The 14,467-nt window shown below is 46.0% G+C and overlaps 1 protein-coding gene across 2 annotated transcripts in view; it reads left to right on the forward strand.

Annotated features, from left to right (window-relative positions):
• Positions 1-393: 393 nt before the first annotated feature.
• Positions 394-14,467, forward strand: part of MAPRE3 (microtubule associated protein RP/EB family member 3) — a 49,384-nt gene continuing 35,310 nt past the window's right edge. The window contains exon 1 of one of the 2 annotated variants that reach the window (XM_082642949.1): positions 394-577. The gene's annotated coding sequence lies outside the window, so the exon portion shown is untranslated. The remainder of the gene's footprint in view (positions 578-14,467) is intronic. The other variant, XM_082642948.1, reaches the window with a different exon arrangement.

A 14,467-nucleotide genomic window follows, 5' to 3' on the forward strand; every position in this document is an offset into this window, starting at 1 on the left:
CACCATTGTAAAGCAATTATACTCCAATAAAGATGTTAAAAAAAAAAAAAGAATTCGTCATCTGGCTACTATGGAATCAGGTGTAAATGGTTGTTCTTTCTGTGATCAGTTAGGGTGGAGGAATTGTTACCCCGTTGCTAAGGAAAAAGGAAGGGGCTGTTTCCAGTTGCCATGGTGACAAGGTAAGAGCGTTCCCTCGATACCGCCGTAAATTTATGAGGCGGTGTCCTTTCCTTGTTGCTATGGCAACTTAGAGGGACTGTTCTCGTCGTCCCCACCTCCTATCGCAGTTGCTAACACAAGGTGGAAGTAGGGGCTGTCCTTCCCTCTCCAACCAGTTGCCTTGGAGACGGCTGGTGCCCTGGCCCCGCCCCGCTCGGACTGACAGCGGTGGCCGCATCGCGCCTGCGCAGTGCTCTCTTCCCCCGCAGTGTCTGTGCGTTGAAGCCGGAGACCGCGGCGGCCTCTGTTAGGACCCTCCGCCCCAGAGCCGCCGGCCGGAGCCGCAGCCTCAGCCGCAGCGCCCCCGCCGCCTGTCCCCTCCCCCGCCGCCTCCGCCGGAGCCATCTCGCTCACTGTGAGTCCAGGCCGAGGCGACCGACGCCGTGGGGCTGAGTCAGCGGGAGGCCCGGGCCCGAGCTGGGGGAGGGGAACCGAGCTGCCCCCCTCGCCTCCCGACCCGCGCACCCGCCCCCCAACTGGGTCTCCCCCACGCCCGCCTCCCTTCCTCCATCCCTCTCTCCCGGGCTCCCCGCGGCCTCAGCCGTCAGGCCTTCCCGAGCCACTCCCCCTCCCCTTCTCTCCCCACAGACCCACCTTGGGGGTTCTTCCCCGCTGGATGCGGCGCTACCGCACCTCTGCTCTGGACAGATTTTTCCCCAAAAAACTACCTCCCGTTCGCCCTTGTCCCTTCTCCTTACTCCTCTTGGGCCTGACATCTCCGGCCTCTCGAGTTTTCCCCAGTGATATGCCAGAAAAAGAGTGACAAGGGAGAGAGCGAGGGGAGACTGGGGGGAGGGGGGACGTTGTGCCTGCCCAACGTTGGGGCCTCAGGTTTCCCACCCAGACGCTCCTGCCCCGGCTGGCGTGGGGAAGCAGGTCTGGACAGTACTAACTGGCTGCTAAGAGCTTGTGGGGCTTTCCGAGTAGATTTGCTGGGAAGCGTTCCGCCCCATCATCATGATCAGCTACTGCTTAGTGAGCACTCGCTAGTGCACGGTGGCCTTCTAGTGGGCTGAGCTCTGGCTTTGGCGGGCGCTGTGGAGAGGGACTAGAGAGAGTGGAGGGAGGGGAAGAAAAGGTTGCGTTTGGGAGCTGAAGTTCCTGCGCTTCCAGTGCGTTGTTGTGAATAAGCATCTTGCAGTACTCTTTAACATGCTTTCCCTCCCCCACCCCGTCCCCTTCCCTCCCCCCACCCCCCACCCCCCCGCAGTACAACATGGATATAATGGGAGGTTTGGAAACAGGCCTGATACCCGTAGCAAATGCTTACTGTTCGTATATTGAAGGGTTGTGATCTCTGATACCTGTAAATTCCAAGTGGTAACCAACTGGGCAAGAGTGAGTTTTAACATAACATGTGCAGAGTGGAGAAGGAGGAGGAGAACTGAGGTTTCTCTCTGGTGTAGGGCTGAGGCTTGCACCCCCTGTTTCCTGCAGCTGTGTCTCTGTGGGGACTGTCACCTGATAGGGGTTCTAGCATATTTGAACAATTCCCTGGGTTATGTTTGCTACCCATCCACCTGCCCGTCGTGCATTCCCTGATCTTGGAATAGAGCAGGATCCCAAACTGTTTTATTTTTTCAGAAGAAATGGAGCTGAAGTTAGAGTTGGTGCACACAGCCAGAAGCTGTCTCTTAATAAACGTGCCTCAACTCGAGGGCTCCTAACTACTGTGTGTACCTCATTGCCAACTTCCTTTGATTCTTTTTTTTTTTTTTTTTTTGCTTCCAGATTTCAGTGTACTGTTAGAAAATATGTGTAAATATCACCCAGTTAAACTGTAGAAGAGGCTTTGGGTTTTTTTACTTTGGGGTGTAAAAGGCATAGATGGTTCAGTTCTAAAAATCATGGTGAAGAACCCACAAATTTGGAGTTTCTGGCTTGCAAACGGTGAGAAATAACAATTTTGCGCCTTGACTTTGCTCAATCATGGCCTATTGGCAGCCTCCTCAGAGCCACTCCCCGCCCCCATGCCCATCAGATTAGTTTACAGTAGCAAAGACGGCTGTCGCCCTAGTTTTAAACATAGAGATGAAGTTCAGGAAAACTACTGCCCCCATGCAGCAGTGCAGTTTCTTCTGTTTCGAATGCCAGTCTGGGGTTTGGTGGGATGCACCTGCCTGCGGGGCGATGGGAACTGTGGGGCCTGAGAGTTACATTCCTTCTGTGTGGTCCCCTCTGTGTTGCATAGCTCACCGAAATACCCGAGCAGGGCAGGAGCAGACAGCTGTGCTGGAGAGCTGCTCCTCCTGGGTTGAGTGTATTTTGGGAATCAGCGATATTACTGGGGTGGAGGGTTGTGAATTAAGAAGCAAGAAACTGTGTCAAGGCTAGTTAGATCAGGAGGGTGTGAGTAAAATGCTCCCTTTACAGTTTACTGTGGGATAGGACATTTCCAGAGCATCACAGTGGTTTTTATATAGGTTAATTTGCCTTTAAAATCCATACCTGTATTTTATGAGATAATGATGGAATGCCTTTTAAACTGCTGCTGTTGGGAAACAGGACTAATACCTGTGTCTTAGACGTTGCCTATCCAGTTGTTACTGAGTGTAATTGTTAAGATCAGGGAGAGGGACATGATTTGAACCAAATTAGACCTAAATCTATGTGATCTATGTCGTAGTTTTGTAGCACTATATTTCCTTGATTCTAAGACACACCAGCAATTTACCAGCAGCTTTTAGGTAAACTCATTTAACACTACCAGATCAAAATATATATGTTGAGTCTACGGTGCCTCCTAATTTCAGGAACATTAAAATAGCCAGGAAGCAGCAAGATTTGAAGGAGGGATTTGCGTGTCTTAGAACTGAGAATGATATTTATAATATTCCTGGGTATGTGATGATCCTGAGAGTGCATGCATTGTGAGGACGGATTTCCTTAAGTCCTTTCCCTAAGCCAGCCTAATCTGTGGGGTTATGTATGTAAGATGATTGACTGCAGTTAGGCCTGGCAGTTGGCTGTTGAAGAGAGGAAAGTTCCTATGTGGGAATCCATCCCAAGGCCTTCATATGGTACCCTCCAGAAGCTGAGCCAACTAGCTGGCAGCAAACATCTTATGAGCTATACCTGAATTTAGCCAAGTAACATCTTTCAGAAGCTGAGCAGAAAATGTAATTTTTCTGAACCAAAATGCATCTGATTTGTTCACAGACATATTTGTAAAGATCCTAACGCACATGTCCTCCCCCGCATAGGATGTTAGAAGTGGAGAGGACTTCACATGGTTCAGTGTTCTCATTTCCAGATTTCAATATGAGACACCAAGAGTTAGTGACTTGCCTGAGGTCACCCAACTAATGTAGAAAGTGTGTGAAAACATTTTGTCAACTGTGTACACCATGCAAATTAATGTTGGTAGTTATTAGTGGCTGAGTCAGGATTAGGACCCAGATTGCCAGTCTAGGGCTATTCTACAATACCATGTTACCTCATCCCTCATATTTAATATTCTAGAGGTTTTAATAAAAAATAATTTAGTAGTCTGTAATTAGCCCTGTAGACAAGGGCTTGTTTTTTGTCTGATTGCAAAGCCAGGTGAAGTTGAGTGTCACACTGTCTAATTAAATATTTATTCTTGCTATCTCAAAAATATTTTTTCCCCACGCATTGCATTTCAACTTCAGGGAAGTTTTTCCTTTCTTAAATTTGCATCATCTAACGTAAAGCAAACGCGAAGGTGGGTGTTTGAAGTCTTCGCAACTTATCTGTGAGGCCACTGCTGTATTCCAGGAAGCAAGGTGGAGAGGGCTGAAAGGGGGCCGAGAGGAGGAGCAAACTGGATTATCTTCCAGCTCCCAGGATGTAACCTTCTGTGGTTCCTGGAAGCCATAGAGATTTCTAATCCCTATCCTTGAGAAAGGGAGGTGGTCTGGCCTCTGGAAGCAGACAACATATACTAAATTATTTTTTATTAAAACCCTCTAGAATATTAAATATGAGGGATGAGGTAACATGGTATTGTAGAATAGCCCTAGACTGGCAATCTGGGGTCTAATCCTGACTCAGCCACTAATAACTACCAACATTAATTTGCATGGTGTACACAGTTGACAAAATGTTTTCACATGTGGCCTTTGGTGAGTTATGGAACCTGAGTGCCAGTTTTCTCACCTGCAAGCCTGAAATGATAACCATCTGTTTTACAGGGTGGCTGGGAGGATTAAATGAAAGGAAGTATGTAGAGTACCTACTTAATAAGAGATGGCAACCATTAATTTATATTACTCAAGTATAAAATAAAAAATAATGCTTTCCAAATTTTATCACGACCTAAGTCCATCTTGGCCCCTCAATTCAGCAACCCCCATCTCCCAGCAGGCCTCTCGGTGTGTTTGACATTCACAGAGGGATTTATCCTGTGAAGACCTGGCACTTGCGGTGTTATTTCAACTGCCAGAATAGGAGTATATGAACTGCCCCTTTGTCTCCATGTATTCAGCTGACCTGGTTATCTGAAAGGCTGGCAGGGCGGGAGCAGTTGACTAGGAGAGCAGAGACTCCGAGCGTTTGTGTATGTCGTGGTGGCCATTAGTCCTCCACTGGGGAGGCCAGTCTGGGGAGTGATCTTAATTGGAAATGGAAAAGCTGCTGAGCTCTCCCTCGTGAGTCAAGCTCGCAATGGCCTTCATTCAGTTCCTCTCCTATTAGAGGTGTAGCTTTAATTGGTGACTGCTCAGATCAGCTCTGCATCTGGGAGATCTGGAGGGCCCAGGAGAGGAGCTATCTGCCTTAGGAGGGAAACCTCCTTGCTAGTGAGGAGAGGTAAAGGGAGGTCATTTGGGGTGGCAACGGTTCCAGATGGAGTCAAGGTGGAGACTGCCACGTAATTAGGGAGCCCGGGCAAGCCATTCAGGTGGAACACAAATGAATTTAAATTCCTAAAGATTTCATTTGGAAAGAAAATACTCATAAATAGGCATCTAAAGACTGAAAATTTAAACACAATAGTTTTAACCTCTGGGAAGTGGAATTTGAGTGTGGAGGAGTGAAAAGGACACTCAAAGGAGAACTTCTTTTTTTCATATATAATTCTGTCTGTGAATTGTTGTAAGAAGCATGTGTGCTTTTGTAATTTAATGAAGACCAACAGAGTTGGTAGTGGTTGTTTTTCAGTAAGTACATTTTGGTGAGCAAGAAGCAGTTGCCTTTACTTGGAGCCGTCAATGCTTGGGGCAGATAGGGTTAGACTGCTTCCTTCAAACAGGCCAAGCCAGTTTGCACCAAACCAGGCTCGTAGGTAAGGACAGGACCCTCCAAAGTGGCTGCTTCCTGGCAGCCCAGGATACTTCACTGACCTCCTACCTCACCACCTCTTCCTAATCTTTTCATTCCCTTCTTGAGAATTGTCCCTTCCTTCTCTTGAACAGTTGAAGTAATCATTGTTATTCTAAAAGCTATTTTAATTTTCAGCTATTGATGAAAATGGCATCTGACCAGATGACCTTTATGAAAATCTGTGCCCCTTACTTAGCATGAAGAGGGCTTGAAGTATAATGGCACCCAGCTGAAATGCTGACCTACTCTGTTATGGTAGCTGCATTTTAGATCAGATCGGGCTGATAGAGCACAACTTTCCCACAGTGATTTATTAACTGCTTCCCCTAGGAATCACTGATAAACGGACAAAATTATTAAGTATTATTGAGCTTTAATTTTCTCCTAAGTTGGTCAGTTGTGTTTCCTAGCCAGACGTCCTGTTTATTATAGAAAGATGACACACCTATCATTGGACACGTGCTTTGACTTGCTTAACCAAGCATTAGGATGGATTATGATGAGTAATTCACATTCCATCACGCAGTCTGCCCTTTGGCCAAGAGTACAAATTTGTGCGACAGTTGGCCAAGGTTGGTGAGGCTTCCTGTGGCCAAGGATGGTTTTTCTCTGTGTAGAGTTGACTGGCTAATACTGGCCTAAGTCCAATATCTTGTTCTCACTAGCATCGTGCCCTACCAACTTTCCTAAACAGGTATAACGTAACATCGTTGTTTTGAGCTCTGGACACATCATTTGCCTGAAGTAAATAAAGATTTGGCCTATCTAAATGTTGTGACTCCATGTAAAATGATTTTTTCCCTGAAACTATTTCCTGTATATAGGTGATACATACCAGTTGTGTGATATGTTTAAAATAACTGAGCAAGAAGCATGGCTTCAAATTTGCCTGAGTAGTTTTGACAGTATGTATCAAAAACGTTAAAAGTAACATACGTTTAGATCAGAGATTGCTGTTCTAGGAATACTGCGAAAATCAGAGATGTATATAAAAATACCTATACAGTGATTTTTATTAATGCAACATTATTAATTATAATCATTATTAATAATATCAAATAGTTAAAGCAACCAAAAAGATCAATAATTAGGCGTTGGTCAGTTCACCTAGATAAAATACTGCACAGGCATCAAAAGTCTTGTAGAATATTTTTTGATATCAGAAACTTTTGATATAATCAATGAAAAAAGGATGCAAAATTGTGTGTCAAGAATGGTACCAATTTTATTTTAAAATATTTGAAAAGGCACTAGAAGGGCATATGCCAAAACCATAAGTGATTATCTTTAATGAGATTACTTTTTTTTCTGAGTGCTTTTCAGTGTGTTCCAAACTTTTCTGCATTAAGCAGCTATAACTTTCATTACAAAATTTTTAAACCAGTGATATATAGTTTCCATGTAGTAGAGCAATCGCTAAGAAAATCTCAAGGTATTTAATTTTTTATTATTTTGTTTCACTGTGGTCATGATTCAAGGTAAACACTTCTCAAAGGTGTTCCTTTAGATAGTACTTCATTTCTTCTTTGAGAGAGAGCGTGCCTGGAGTATTACTGTGTGGGTGTGTGACTTAAAACCATAGTCTAAAAACTCTCAAGTCCAACCGTCCAAATGAAGTAGTCTCTCTTGACTCAAATGAGGTGTAAAAAAAAATTATGAAAAGAAAGTGTCTTACAATATAGTCTTCTTTGCCTCTTAACTTTTGCTGTTTAGATTTATCAGATTTCAGTAAAACCCCATGTACCACCGGGCTCCATTTGGGTGGGCTTTTTCTCCCCATGTCTTTGCAGATTCTCTGGTGTCCTGGTTCCCCCATGTCTCAGGGGCCTTATTTAAGGCTTTCTCCCTTGTTTTGGTGGTTGTGCACCCATCTGAACTATCTGTTTTGAAAGACTCCACCCAGGCCTGCAGCAGCCTCCTTCCTCCCTTTGCCCTGGCCATATTCTGTTCTGCCATCAGCTCAGAGGCCCTTTTTCTTCCAGGCGTGGGTGGAGAAGGTTGGGTGGCCACCTGGCAGCAGAAGCCTGTGGCGGGGATGGGCTGGGCGGGTCCCTGGAACTGCTGACTGTGATGGGAGGGGCTGGCCCGGCCGCTGCTGTCCTCTCGTTCATTTTCCCATCCACGCACACACTGTGCATCATCTCAGTGGCCTGTCCAGTGGGCTGATACCTGCCCTCTACCAGTGGTGGTGTCGGCCCACCTCTGAGCACCGGGATGTAGAGCTGAGGAGCCACGTGGTTTGTCACACAGCTCGGCCTGTGCTGCTATATAAATGTTTTCTAAGCAGGGTCTGCCTCTTCTTCCAAGTGGTTCTGACTCCCCAGACACCTGTCCCAGACAGGGTGGAGGCCTACCCTGCCACCTGGGATTGTTAGTGAATGTGTCTTTGGGTGTGGCTCGCTGGGGGCACTCCACCACCTGGAGAGAGCGACTGGGGGAGAAGCATTCATCTTCTCTTGAGGGCGTTGTCCTGGTCACCTGGTAATTTAAATGGTGTTTCCTGCCTGGTAAGAAATGAAATCTCAGCTGCTCTGAGTCAGCAGGATCGTAGTTGAACTTCTGTGTGTTGTGCCATGTGAAAGGGGCAGGCCTTGGACACTGGATGAAATTAAATATCCCTTCCCATATGGGGAGTGTCTCACTGAAGGTTTATCTCCAGTGGTGTAACATGCACTGTGTAGCTAGACTTTTCTGCAGCACCAGACTCTTGGCAGACAGCCGTCAGCCCCCACTCCCGTCCCTGCAGATTATTGCCACTTACCAGGGTCTCTGATTTAGTCTGTGATCTGTCCTGATTTTAGATGGGTAGAGTTCACAGCTGAAAGCTCCCAGTTTGGGCATCCTATTAACACCTTTAAGTGACAGGACCACTGCTAAGTACAGAGATGTGTTATGCTGGCCCTAAAATAGCAAGGTACAGTGTTTTGAGAGTTGATAACATTTGTATTCCCCAGATAGTATAGTTTCCAGGTTTATAGGTTATTCATATAAATTTGCATATTGTCTTCTTAAGGCCTTATTCTAAGTATACTCTCAATAAGATCTCTCCAAGTCCTTTCTGTTTTGTATTCTGAGTCATTATGGGGTGTAAAAGAAATGAGATTCAACCCCTGTCCATGAGAAACTGCAGTCTGGTTTGGAAGATAAGGTGGATGTGTGGAATGATTAGCTTGCATGATGACACTGGGAGTTGATAATACATCTGTGCTGCTTTGTGGTATAAGCCATGGTCTCTGCCCTTAAGGAACTCAGCTAACATTCTGGCAAGAGAACTGGACACAAAATTATATAAATCTCTATCACACGAGGGGGTGGGAACGCCAGCAGCGATGGGAAAGGGTGCTTTGGTAACCCAGACAGAAGAGTGACCCTGAGCGTGTAAGAGCTGGGGAAGCCTTCAGAGAGGGAAGCATATCGGAGCTGGGTATGCAGGGTAGCACAGGATCCCACCCACCAGAGGACAGATGAGTAGGAGAGTTCAGGCAAAAGAAATGAAACGAACAGCATATTGTAGGTCACTAGCACTACAGAGTCTAAATTCAAAACGGGCTCTGAGAGGAGAATAATCATCGTGAGCTGGAGTACTCAGAAAAGACTTCACAAAGGAAGCGGACCCTGAGCTTGTCCTGAAGATGAGAAGGCTCTGAGTAGACAGGACACCACAGAGGGCTTTCCACGAGGCAAGGTGCCGCATCCTGGGAGGAGTGACTGGCCAAGGATCATAAGTAGGTCACCTTTACCAGATTGAGGCTGTGAGAGTTTGGACAACATTGGGGACATTAGTCAGAAATTAGGAAGTTGAAGAGACAGTTTGGAGATAAGTTTTGGTTTAGGCCTGGAGAACTAAAGATGACAATTGGAGACATCCAAGTGGAGTGATCACAAAAGCCCAGAAGCTGAGGATGAGGCTGGATGGAGCTATGGGTGTGAGAGTCAACAACACAGGAGCGATGGCTTCCCTGAAAGGGGGTTTCTCCAGGGGTCTTGGGTACAGAGCACAAAGACCAGAGCCCCAAGTAGTAAGCTTTGAGAATTGTCCATAATTAGGAAAAAAGTGAAGCAATGTGGGGAAGTAGGAGGTTTCAGAGCAAGGGAAGAGAGCTTCAGTGCTGTTGGTTTAACTAGACTCAAGGATTCATCCAGAAGAAAATCATGGCAAGGGTGTCACTCCAGTAAAACACTGGAGATGGAAGCCAGCTTGGGTAGCGTTAAGCAGGGAACTGGGTACAGAGAAAGTAGAGGCAATAGTCACCAGAGAACGGCAACGGGGAAGGGGAGAAAAGTAGTAACCAGAAGAAGCAGCAGGATCAAACTTTTTTTTGTTACAATTCTGTTCTTTATCATCAAACATATATAACATTTTAGTAAGCATGTATTTTTTGTTTATGTAGTTTTTGTGTATTAAAGTGTGCTTCATCTACAGATTTCTCTATATCAGCATAATCCATAGGTTTGTCACTGCAAATATCCCGTTCCCTCTGTGGTATTCCATTATAGTGATACCAAAATGTGCTTAACCATCAATCTATTATTGGGCAATTAGGGTATTTCCAATATTTTGCAAGTGTAAGTATCTCTGCTCTGAACATCACTGTACAAATTACTTTTTTTTCCTTTTTGGGTTATTTCTTCAGGGGTATATCCTATAAAGCAGAGTTACTGAGGCAAATGGTACAAACAATGTTAGGTTTTTTTTAATTGAGGTATAATTGACATATAACATTATATTGGTTTCAGGTGTGCAAATAATGATTCAATATTTGTATATACTGCAAAAAGATCACCACGATAAGTCTAGTTAACATACATCACCACACATAGTTACAATTTTTTTTGTTATGGTCTTTTAAGATCTGCTCTCTTAGCGACTTTCAAATACATAATACAGTATCATTAACTGTAGTCACCATGCTGTACATTATATTCTCCAGGACTTATTTATTTTATAACTGGAAGTTTGTGCCTTTTGACCACGTTCACCCAGTTCCCTCACCCCCACCCCGACCTCTGGCAACCACCGATCTGTTCTCTGTGTCTATGAGTCCAGTGTTTTTAGATTTCACATATAAGCGAGATAATACAGTATTTGTCTTTCTCTGTTCAATTTACTTCTTTTAGCATAATGCCCTCAAGGTCAATCCGTGTTGTAAATGACAGGATTCCCTTCTTTTCTTTGGATGAAAATATTCCGTTCTGTATATATACCACAGTTTCTTTATCCGTTCATCCACTGATGGACACTTAGATTGTTTCCATATTGTTGTTGTTTTAATAGCTTTATTACACATTGTTCTCCCTGGTGATCCAACCAACTTACAATCAGAGTAAGAGTTTAGTATTGACTTGGAATGATTTCTGAAAATAAGGAGACATGAGCATGTTTGATGGTGGAAAGGAAAAGGAGTTATTTGAGGAAAATAATCCACATACAAGAGAGAAAGCGAGCAAATAGGAATGATCTTGAGAACACCAGGGAAGGGATAACTTTGCAGGAGAGGGAAGGACTCCCTTCCTCTGAGACTGATAGGAGGAGAGTGTATAGCTCTTTCTACCCCTGACTTGCAGGGTGAAGTCCAGGGGAGATAACTGGAGTTGCTACTCATAAAAGACCTTTTCCTCAGTGAAACAGAGCCAAGGCTGCTTGCTGAGGTTGGGGGCGAGGCCCTGAAGGTCTGAATTAACCACTGTGAGAAATGAGCCTGGGCGTTTGAGAGGTGAATGAAAGTCTTGTTGTGCAAGGGTGAGGGCTGAGTTGGACCCATGCATTCCTAAGGGCTAAGTCTCTGAAGTCCTCTGGCCTGGAGAAGAGGCAGTAAGTGGGGCAGCACAAGGATGGGGGTGGCTTAGCATGCTCGGGGCAAGGGTTCTGGGGAGGCAGAGTTTGAGATGGCAGTGAAACAGCTGGCCCTAAGGTCAGAGGTGGAAGGAGGCACTGCAAATCTAAGACAGGCACTGGTTGTCAGCAGAATGAGGGGGAAAGTAATTACAGGCTCCAGTGAGCACAGAAAGGGGGGTTGGAAGGTGAGCCATGAGGTGAGGAGGTTTTTGACAGGGGAAGGTTTTACTTTTAAGAGGCTGTTTTTACTTGGAATTATTCACCTTTGTAGAATGTTCGGGGCTGTTTTTGCTGTTGTTTGCTGTTGTTGTTGTTTCTTCCCTTAACATTTGGGCACGTATTACCAGCAACATGTTTGTAGCTAAAATCTCTGGTGTAGAGCTGTGCTTCCAGGGTGTGGCAGGATTACCTCTGAGGTTGATGGAGGAGAAATGAAGATGGAGGAGCTTCACAGAGTCCGGCTTGATAAGGGGCTTGCACCGTGAGGTGTCTTTGCTTTCAGCCATTGCTCCTGTGGTCACAGCTTGTCGCTACGGGGTGGCACCCAACCACCAGCCCTTATCCACCCACATGGTTTTAGTGTTTAAAACCTGAGCAGGCTGACCTTCCCTAGGCTCGGCAGTCATATTTCCGATGCACTGTTGTGTGGGTCTGGCTGTTTCCGACTCTGCCCGGGAGCCCTACTGAGCCATTCCTCTCTGGCCTCTGTCCGTGAAGGTTCTTCCTCCAGGCAGATACAGCCCCTTGCCAGGGACGCAGTTTTGTGAGTGGACTGTGGGTTCCATTTCAGCCTCACTCATCCCCTCCCTGGGTGCTTTGTGCCATGTACAAACTGTACAAGTGTATAGAGCAGCTCTGTTTCTCTCTTGCCTGTTTTGAAACTTGGCCTAAGGCCCTTGCCTCCTGTGACCGGTCTCCTTCTCATGTCCTCCTAGATCATCCACTTTGACCCTGACTCTGACTGACACCCTTGGTTGTGGCCTCTGTTCCACTTGCCATATTCACATTACCATCACACCGCACAACTAAAGCCCTTTACACAGCTGACCATGCATAGCAGTCACAGGGGCCAAGCAGGGAACTGAGCAAGGTGGAAACACATGGAAAGGGAGTGCCAACATCAACACAGAGACATGGAAAAGCCAGGGCCAGCGCTCTGCATCCTTTCCAGAGCCTTCAACTGAGTCTAAACCTTGCCTGGATATTTTGTAAATGGTGTTTCATTAAAGCCAGGACTAAGCAGGAGTATGGCTCCCAGCCAGTACCTACCAGGAAGGAACAAACAGCTCACCAGTGCAGGCCTCAAGCCAGGTGGGGTAGGCACTAGGGTGCATTGTTTTGCATGGAGAATTAAACGGGCCCTTTGTAAACATAGCCCCCTGCTGTTGCTCTTTTCTCTTGCCTCCTAGTCAGCCTAAGTCTGAATAATTAGCCCTTGGCCCATCAGTAGCAAAATGAGGAGGAAGACTACAACTAATAGGCTGCAGTACACTTAAGAACCTTGAACTCGGAGTTAGGAGACTTGGGCTTAGAGTTATACGACCTTGAACAAGGCACACCTCTTCCTTGATCCCCACTTTCCTTTTCTATTAAATGAGGGGTCTTTGCATATGCTGTTCCCTCTGTCTGGAGCATTCTTTCCTGGCCTTTTTAGGCCGAGTCTCCGTAACCTCACTGTGTCTTGGCCTAAATGTCATTCCCTAGGGGAAAGTGTTCTGTGACCTCCATCCTCACTCCACTCTAGGTTGGGGACCCCATGACAGGGTTTTTCAGATGGTAGATTACAACCACTAATTGGTTGTGAGACCAATTCATTGGGTTGTAACCAGCATTTTCTAAATGAAAAGACCAGGGAATTCCCTGGTGGTCCAGTCGTTAGGACTCCATGCTTCCACTACAGGGGGCACAGGCTCAATCCCTGGTCGGGGATCCCACAAGCCACGCGGTACAGCCAAAAAAAAAAAAAACAAATGAAAAGACCAGAAAATATCAGAGGGCATCACTCATAGTAAGAGTAAGAATTGTTTAATGGAACTTTTGTTTTATTATCTATGTCTGGGTGTGTGTGTTTGTGTATGTATTGGATTGAATATAAAATGTATCTTTCACCAAGAGGCAGAAAGCCATGCTTTCAAAACACCCTAGTCATATATGTTTACTCTACAGCACTTAATGTGATTATAATTACGTAGTTATTTGTATGATTTTATTACTACTTACCTATTTCACTAGATAACGGGCTTCATGAATCAAGGATCAAGACTGACTGACTCATCCATATAAGACCTAGAAATTGTTGAGGCTCAACAAATAATTGCTGAACGAGTGGATTTCTTGTTGCTGTCAGTCCTTAGTTCTGTGAGGCAGTTCCTAGGAGTGACTAGATAGTGGCTGCAATAATAAACCAAAAGCCCTCACATTTGTCCCTACTGGACAAAAGTAACAGAAAGAGCGGCTCTTGGACCTCTCGGTCTCCATGTTAACAAGGACTGGCACCGGAAACCGGGAAGGCCAAACCAGCTCCCCTGAGAGGGAGAAGGGAAGAAGAGGACAGATGCCACCACCCTATTCAGTAAGGCCGCACTTGGGCAGAGGTACCTGTCCGGTAACAGAGAGACAGGACATTCAGAGACCAGACCCTCCACGTAATCTGTGCTCACATAAAGACAAAGGCGACTTGCCTAGTGTAAGCTCTCCCAAGGGCCCATTTCCCACTCTCCTGGGTATGGGCGACCAACCCTTGACCTAGGAGTCCCCTGGGTTCCCAGGATAGACTCCAGAACTCCTATTCCTCCTGTAGCACCCTCACCCCGCCCCCCAACTTCCAGAGAACTGATCTGCTTCTTGAGGCGTCTTTCCGAACCTAGCCAGCCTCACAACAGGTAGAATCAGTACCCTGCACCTTCCCAGCCGCGACAAGCCTCTGACTGTAGCCCAGAGGACTTCCCATGGCCTGGAAGGCTCCATTAGCAAGACCCAGCCAGGCACTGCTTTGGTCCAGAGCTGTACTGGGATGTGCTAACGATCGTAACTAGAGAGGACTTTGTTTCCGAGGCCCTCTTGAGGAACACAGGCCCTGTCAGGAGTACTTAAGGAGGCCCAATTTGCTGCTTCATCTTCAAAGTT

The sequence above is a fragment of the Mesoplodon mirus genome (assembly GCF_964341445.2).
Source record: "Mesoplodon mirus genome assembly, chromosome: 14".
NCBI lineage: Eukaryota > Metazoa > Chordata > Mammalia > Artiodactyla > Ziphiidae > Mesoplodon > Mesoplodon mirus.